We start from the raw sequence: 7852 nt of genomic DNA on the forward strand, positions 1-7852 counted from the left end.
GACAGTCGGTTGACTGAGAAGCGTTTCCTAATATTCCCTTACCTTACCTTTCCTTTTTAGTGCCTCCAAAAATATACCTTCTCATCCAATTTCAGCGACAACGACGATATAAGCTAAGTTTGAGACTGACGATTTGAGCCGCCACCCTCCCCCCCCCCCCCCCCCCCCCAACACACACACCCCCACTCCGATCGACACCCTTCTTCTTATCACTCATCAGGTACGGTGATCTTCTCATCTTTCACTTGTGTTTGCTATTTTTTTGTTCTGATTTGTTTCTGCTATGTTGATGTTTGTTGTTAATGAAGATTTTTCGATTTTTTTTGATATGTTGATGCTTTAATGTTTTTTTTATTGTTAAATCTAGGTAAATTAGTTTTGCATTATGACATTTTTAAATATGGGTAAGAATTGATTTGCTCTAACATGAGATTTGTTCCAAGTCATATTACCTAAACTGAAAAGAATAATAGATTACGAAAATCACAACATCTAAACTTATGGAATAATTGATTGTTAATGGGTATTCTATTCATAACTGAAATTGTAAATATGAGACCTAATTGATTTTCTAATCAATATATGTTATTGTTAAGCTAATTGATTTGTTATTGTTAAGCTAGTTGTTGTGTTATCTCACTCATTTACTGCATTGATTTGCTAGTCATTTAATTGAATTCATACATAACTTTAGCTGTTGATATTGATATCTTGATAAATTATTGAATATTTATGTTTTAGGATGTTAGTTTGGAACGAGTGCGAGGACAAAACCTTTCTTGATGCATGTATCCACGAACTAACCACTAACAGTCGTGAGGGGGTTATGGGCTTAAAGCAAGTACATGAAAGACAATACGCGGAAAATTGATAAATGAACACGGTAAAGAGGTTGATCTTAGGCAAATGAGAAACCACTTTGACTATAACAAATTAAAGTATCTTGCTTGGGTGAAACTGAAAAACAAAACCGCAAATATACATGATTCTATAAAAATAAATTTAATATGACAGATGACAATCTTTATTTGAAATTTTAAATGATTTGTTTGTAATTTACATTTTGTATTGACAATTTATATGTTTTTATAATTATTCAACAACTCCATCCATCACTATATGGAGCAGCAAGGTAAAATAGTAATTTTTCATCAGTTAACACATTCAATTAGATGTAAAATCAAACATGGTTTCTTACTCGGTCAGAATTTATTACGTTGACAGATCATTCCCAGTTAGTACTTTCTCATTTAGCAACTATCAAAAGAAATCTAATATGATTAGTTTGTATTTGAGTTTTGTTCTTGGTCATTATTGTTTACAAGTTGTAAGTTTTAAGTTTATCTGTTGTATTTTATGATGTAAGGATTAGGACTATTAGTTGCAGCTTTATATTAAACTAGACGAATTTCTGCGCGTTGTGCAAAATAAAACAATATATTTGAAATCTTTACAAATATATGTTTTTTTAAATACATCAATGATGTAGTTGTTAGCTATTATATAATAAATATTATAATAAGTTGATATATAAATTGTTTGTTTTGAATTATATGATAATGTAAACATCTTTTAAAATTATATTATCTCAATTGTCTCAATGACCTCTACCTGCGGGTTATTCATGAATAAAATTAAGGGTTATTTTCACGGTAGCCCAACAATGTTTAGTATATTGGTTTAAAAAGGTCCTTCGTGACTATTTTTCATATTTTAAGGACACGAGCTTGTGTTTCACCGTTTTAAAATGTACATTTACCTATTTTAGGAGGTAACTCTGTGTCGTCATATGCCAATTAAGCTTATGAGTCAAACACATACTCGTTACTGAGTCCACTTGGTGCCACATCTGCATGGATTAATGAGATTCATTTACTTTCACCAACCCCCCAACCACCTTTAGAGTCTACGCCCGTAGATTCGAGTTAGTCAATTTAAAAGCAATAAGCATCAAAAAACGACTTTTTGATAGAAGATTATTTAGAATAAATAATCTTAACCAAGTTAGAGTATATATGTCACAAGGGTTCCGTACATACAAAGTACGCTGAAATATAACTTTAAAAATAAATTCAAAATTAGCCAATGGAGTCTAAACGAAAGTTGTATACCCGTCGATATCTACGTGTGGATATAAATAACGTCAAAAACGGAGCTTGTATGAAAAAGTTACGAATTTTAGAAGATAATTAGTTTTTAGAGTGATCTGCGATTGACACGTGGCGTGATCTGAGCCACTGCTTCCTCCCCGCGCCTTGCCACCAGATGGTGACACATGACATGAGTACGCCCAACGTACGCTGGAGCTGGCAGCCTATAAATAGCACTCGTTTTCACTCATTTTTCCACACCAATTCACTCCAACTCTCTCCCAAACACCCCCAAAGCCTTAAGGCTTTTCTCTAACCCTTCTTAGAAGTTTTTAGCGAGTCCCAAAGAGCCAGAAGGCCCCAAGAATAAGAGCTTCCAGCTCAGAAGTTCTGTCTGTGCAGAGCCCGGTTCATCGCTAAACCCTCTTCTAAGTGAGTTATGCTTATCCTACTTTAATGTGACAACCCAAGTTGTTCCGTTACATTTCCCCGTTATTGTTAACGGAATATTCCACTGTATAAAAGTTCCGTTAATTAGAGGTCGTCAAATAAATAAATGTTTCATTTATTTATATCTTTATGTCGTTAAGTCGTGATAAGAGAGATAAAAACTCGTAATACACATTTCCATTTAATTGGAAAAGTTAGTTTTTATTATTATTACGACCCCTAAATCGGGTGCGACCAAAAGCCCCGTATAACGGCAGTATCGGGTAGAATTTCACTGAGCTCCAACTCCCACCCATATATAAGGGGGTGTAAACCCCATTTGAGTCTTTTCCACCCTCTCTCTCTATACTCTCTCTCTAGACTCGTTTTCGACTCAAAACCGCAACTAAACGCTTCCAAATCGTAAGTCCGCTTATCCTAGCTTGCTCTAAACATTATGATTCGTGTTTATAACTTAAAAATCGGACTTAGAAGCTGTTGAAAAGGAGTTTACGGCCTAAGATCCTCCTTAGGTCGTAAACCCCTTAAATGAGGCCAAAATGACCCTAAAATGTCCCTAATAGCTTGGAAATAAATTAAGGATTTAGCCTAGGAGTGATTGATCATTTAAAACCATCAAAATGAGGCATAAAAGAGAGTTTACGGCCCAAGCACATGCTTAGGCCGTAAACACCCCTTAAACTTGTCAAAATGCCTCAAAACACTCCCAAACCACCCTTAGGCTTAATACATAATTTAGGGACTTGCTATTTCGAGTTTAGATCAATTAAACACAATGAAATGAAGGGGTAAAAGGAGTTTACGGCCCAGACATGTGTCAAGGCCGTAAACACCTTCAAACATGCAAAAATATTGGTTTTTATTCCCCAAATGGCCTTAGACTATTACTATAAAATGCTAGGAGTGTAATAAGGGCTTGAAACTTCAATAAACTCAAGGAATGAGAGTTCACAGCCGTGAACTCCCTTAGGGATGGTTCATGGGCCATAAACTCCATAATGGTTCCCTTAAAAACCCTAAACTCATTCATACCTTTTGGATTTGGACCTAGAGGAATTCCACAAACAAGATTGAACCCTTAAAACACCCTAGAACCCCTCACCATGAGTTTACGGCCGTAAAATCATGGGAGTTGTCCCAGGGCCGTAAACTCTAAGTTTAGAGTTTACTCTTGGAGAGTAAACTCCATTCCTAAGCCATTTGAGCCCTTAGTTGCTACCCGGGACACCCCAAACACTTAACCAAAGTGTTTTCCGCTCCTTTGAGTGCGTATACGTGTTTAATTAGTATTAAATATACTAATTGTATGTGAACATATGTTATCATATGTTACATAGGTCATTGAGTGTGTTCAAGTCTTTGCTTGACACCGAACACCCAACCAGCACCTTCGTCGGATCCACTTACGCCAGGTGAGTTCATACCCCTGAATGAACATTTTAAATGTTTTTATACGTTTTATAGGGGGAATACAAGTTAAACATGCCAGTTATCATGTCAATCATATGTGATTGATAACCCGCATGCACAAGATTTTACCACACTGTACACTGTTTTACCGAGTAGGATACTATGATGGATTCAAAAAGGTTTTCATTTGTTTCAAAACTCTTACTTATAATGTTTTATCTAAATTCATTTTAAACTGGTTTATAAAGGTTCCAAGGATTTATAAAGTTTTTCAAACGTATTTTACCAAAGAATACCAAATGTGATTTTCCCGGAGTATAAAGGTTTTTCCAAGGTTTTCATTGAAGTTCCCTTTCACGACGTATACTTTTACTTGTTAGCTACTGCTGATTCGCTTTTACTTATTTAAAACTCCTACTTGAATACGCATTTCCTTCGTGATACGCTTATACCGGTTATTGTCTCTATATCGCTTATACTTGTAGCCACTTATACATGATAGACGCTTTTACTTCACCAGTTGTCGTTTCCACTTCGTGATACACTTATACTTGGTACACTTATACTTCACGATTCGATTATCCCACACTGTACACTTATACTTCACGACTCGGATATTCCACTGTACGCTTATACTTCACGACTCGGATATTCCACTGTACGCTTATACTTCACAAGTCAGTTATTCCACACTGTACACTTATACTTCACGATATGATTCCACTTGATACACACTCAAGCGTAGTTAGATGTATGTTTGTGCTTGTATAGATGCATATAAATAAAGATTGAAGGACTTAGGAAGGCTTGTCCGCCCTATTTCCTTTTCTTCGTTGAGATGTGGTCTGGTGGGATCGGATGTCCATCTGAAGGTCGTTTGATTCATTAGTTATATATTATGTACACAAGCATAGACATATGGGTTTACTTTAGTCAATTCAGTTATGAGTCTCTACCTCTAGTTCAACACTTACATTAGAAACCCACTATTTGGAAGTCTCTACCCACTATTTGGGATGCATCTTCAGGATACAACCTTCTCCGTCGTCTAGTTGGTAACCAGAGTCTCCTGTAGGGAGAGCGGACATTGTATGTATAGATCTATACGGGATTGACACCCCCACATCCTGACTGCTAGCTACAGTCCACGGCCTACCAAGCCAAGGGGTGACAAATGTCATATTTTATAGATGCTTGTAGGGCGTCTGGTACTCTAGTGTCGGTTAGTATGGTTACGAGTATCCCAGGTTGCCTTATAATTCATGGCCTTAAGGTAACGGTATTTCACCGGCAATTTACACTGTATGCTGGTAACTCATTTTCAGAGTCACACTGTTTTGAACTTGCGAGATGTATCTTTCATTTGATACTGTCTGCGGTCTGTATTCTCTGTTTTGACCTATTCATTTGATACTGTCTGCGGTCTGTATTCTCTGTTTTGACCTTGCAAGATGTATCTTTCATTTGATACTGTCTGCGGTCTGTATTCACTGTTTTAGACCTTACCAGCTGTACCTTTCAGTTGGTACCTTCTGGGGTCTGTGTCTCCATTTGTTAGACGGAACCATGCGTGTCGTTCGTTCGATACTCTCCTGGAGTCTATGATTCATTTGCCTTAGTCAGCAGTCCTCACTGCTGAGGCATATGTTATTTCCCTGACTTCTCTTGCTTTCTTTAATAATCAATTTCAGTATTTTGATAATGATAGCGGTTAAGGGAAAACTACTTCTTACCACATAACTCCGTCCAGTCTTGGTAGAAGGCTGCTTTTATTAAGGAAAATATAGGATTTTCTGGAAAGAACTCTAATACACTGTAAACTCTTAAACTACTACATTTTAAAGTTATTTGAATAAAATGTCACTAATTACTTATGAACTCACCAGCATTTGTAAAAATGGTGATACTCGCTTTTCAAATAACTTGTATTCTCAGGTCAGCATTAGACATGTACATTCCCGGAGCTGTTGATGAAGATAGCTTAGTACCTTGTTGTACTTATTATATTTGCTTGTATACTTTGATACCTTGTAATGTAAACCATGTAAAACTATTACTATTAATGCAATGTTTTGTTGTACTTTGATTACTATAATGCATGTGTTGTGATACTTGACATGACGTCATCCACCCCAAAACGTTTCCGCTGTTCTGGTTTTGGGGTGTGACATTTAAGTATAACTTATGTTTAAGTTCATTATTGTTATTATGAACCTATAAGAAATATATGTGCTAATAACAATAAAATATAAATTATACAAAGTGTTATTATAATACCTTTTAACTGCTCGCGGTACGGGAAATCTGGTTTGAAGGGCCACATAGGGTTGTTAGATTTAAGTTGAACTTAAATGCCAAAATGGTCTTGCCCCCAATGTTTCATGTATGGCCCATGTCTGTACATAGTAGTTTAAAAGTATTGTTTAATACTTATAAAACGATATCGCTCGTAGTTAATAATTGGTCGCAATAACTATTAGACTAAAATCTAGTAATAATGATACTAGGTTTCGTCGAAGGAAAATGTGACAACCGTCAATTTTCAGTCAAGTCAAAGTCAACTAAAGTCAACAAGTCAAACTGGTCAACTCAACTAACCCTTGTGTACGAGGGCTTATGTTATGTATTTACTAAACAACTCGCTATTCTAACGAGAGATAAATCGAAAAGTGCGTAAATCTAGATCTCCTTAACCTAAAACTGTGGTACGTGGCGAGCCAAACCGATAAAACAATGTTGCATACTCATCGGGAGTATGCAAGATCCTTAAACAAGGCTTAACAAGGTTTACGGACCTTGCATTGCGAAGCCAGACACTCAAAAAGGTCACAAATGAAACCTCTCTCAATCGCTTTCACTCTATCCCTCTCTATGTGAAATCTCTCCCTAATCTCTCTAAGTATGTGAAATCTCTCCCAAATATCTCTTTGTATGAGAAATCTCTCCAAGCATGTCAAATCTCTCCCAAATCTCTCTTTGTATGTGAGATCTCTCCCAAATCTCTCTAAGTATGTGAAATTTCTCCCAAATATCTCTTTGTATGAGAAATCTCTCCAAGCATGTCAAATCTCTCCCAAATCTCTCCAAGAATGTGAAATCTCTCCCAAATCTCTCTTTGTATGTGAAATCTCTCCAAGAATGTCAAATCTCTCCATGAATGTGAAATCTCTCCCAAATATCTCTTTGTATGTGAAATCTCTCCAAGAATGTCAAATCTCTCCAAGAATGTCAAATCTCTCCCAAATCTCTCCAAGTATGTGAAATCTCTCCCAAATCTCTCTCAAAAGTTTCCGTAACTTTTTGAAGTCATTCGGGTCATTCCGACCCTTGATCGGGTCAAAAACGGCTTGAAACGGGGTAAAAACAAGTAAAATAGGCTTGAGGACCCGAAACCCCTCTTAAGGACCCGAAACCCCTCTTAGGGCCGAAAGTCCTCTTATGGACCGAACCCTCCTGAGCCGAACCCGAACCTGCTGAGAACCGAACCCGAAGGGTCCTTTCGGGCCCGAACCTCGCATGCCCCACCCGAACCCGAGACTACTGTTCATTCGGGTCTGACCACCTTCGCTTCTGAGACATAGGACCGAGCCTTCGCCTTCGCTTCTCACTTCTGGTTCGCCCCATTTCGTTTCCGGCTCGGCATCAGTAAGGACCGAACCTCGGCCTAGGGACCGAACCTCGGCCTAGGACCGAGAGGTCTCGCTGGAAGTCTTTTTTTTCTCCCGGTTTTCGACTAATTTTGCGTTTTAGGCCCGTTTTTAATTGTTTTAACACGGGATTTTCACTCAAAACTTTATTTTAACATATAAGACCCCTTAATTAATGATTAATCACGTTTTAAGGATAAAACCTTATCCAAAAGAGAGTGGGTGAAGTACAAGAGGTGGAGTGTTGACTTTCCT

The sequence above is a fragment of the Lactuca sativa genome, chromosome 3, assembly GCF_002870075.4.
Source record: "Lactuca sativa cultivar Salinas chromosome 3, Lsat_Salinas_v11, whole genome shotgun sequence".
NCBI lineage: Eukaryota > Viridiplantae > Streptophyta > Magnoliopsida > Asterales > Asteraceae > Lactuca > Lactuca sativa.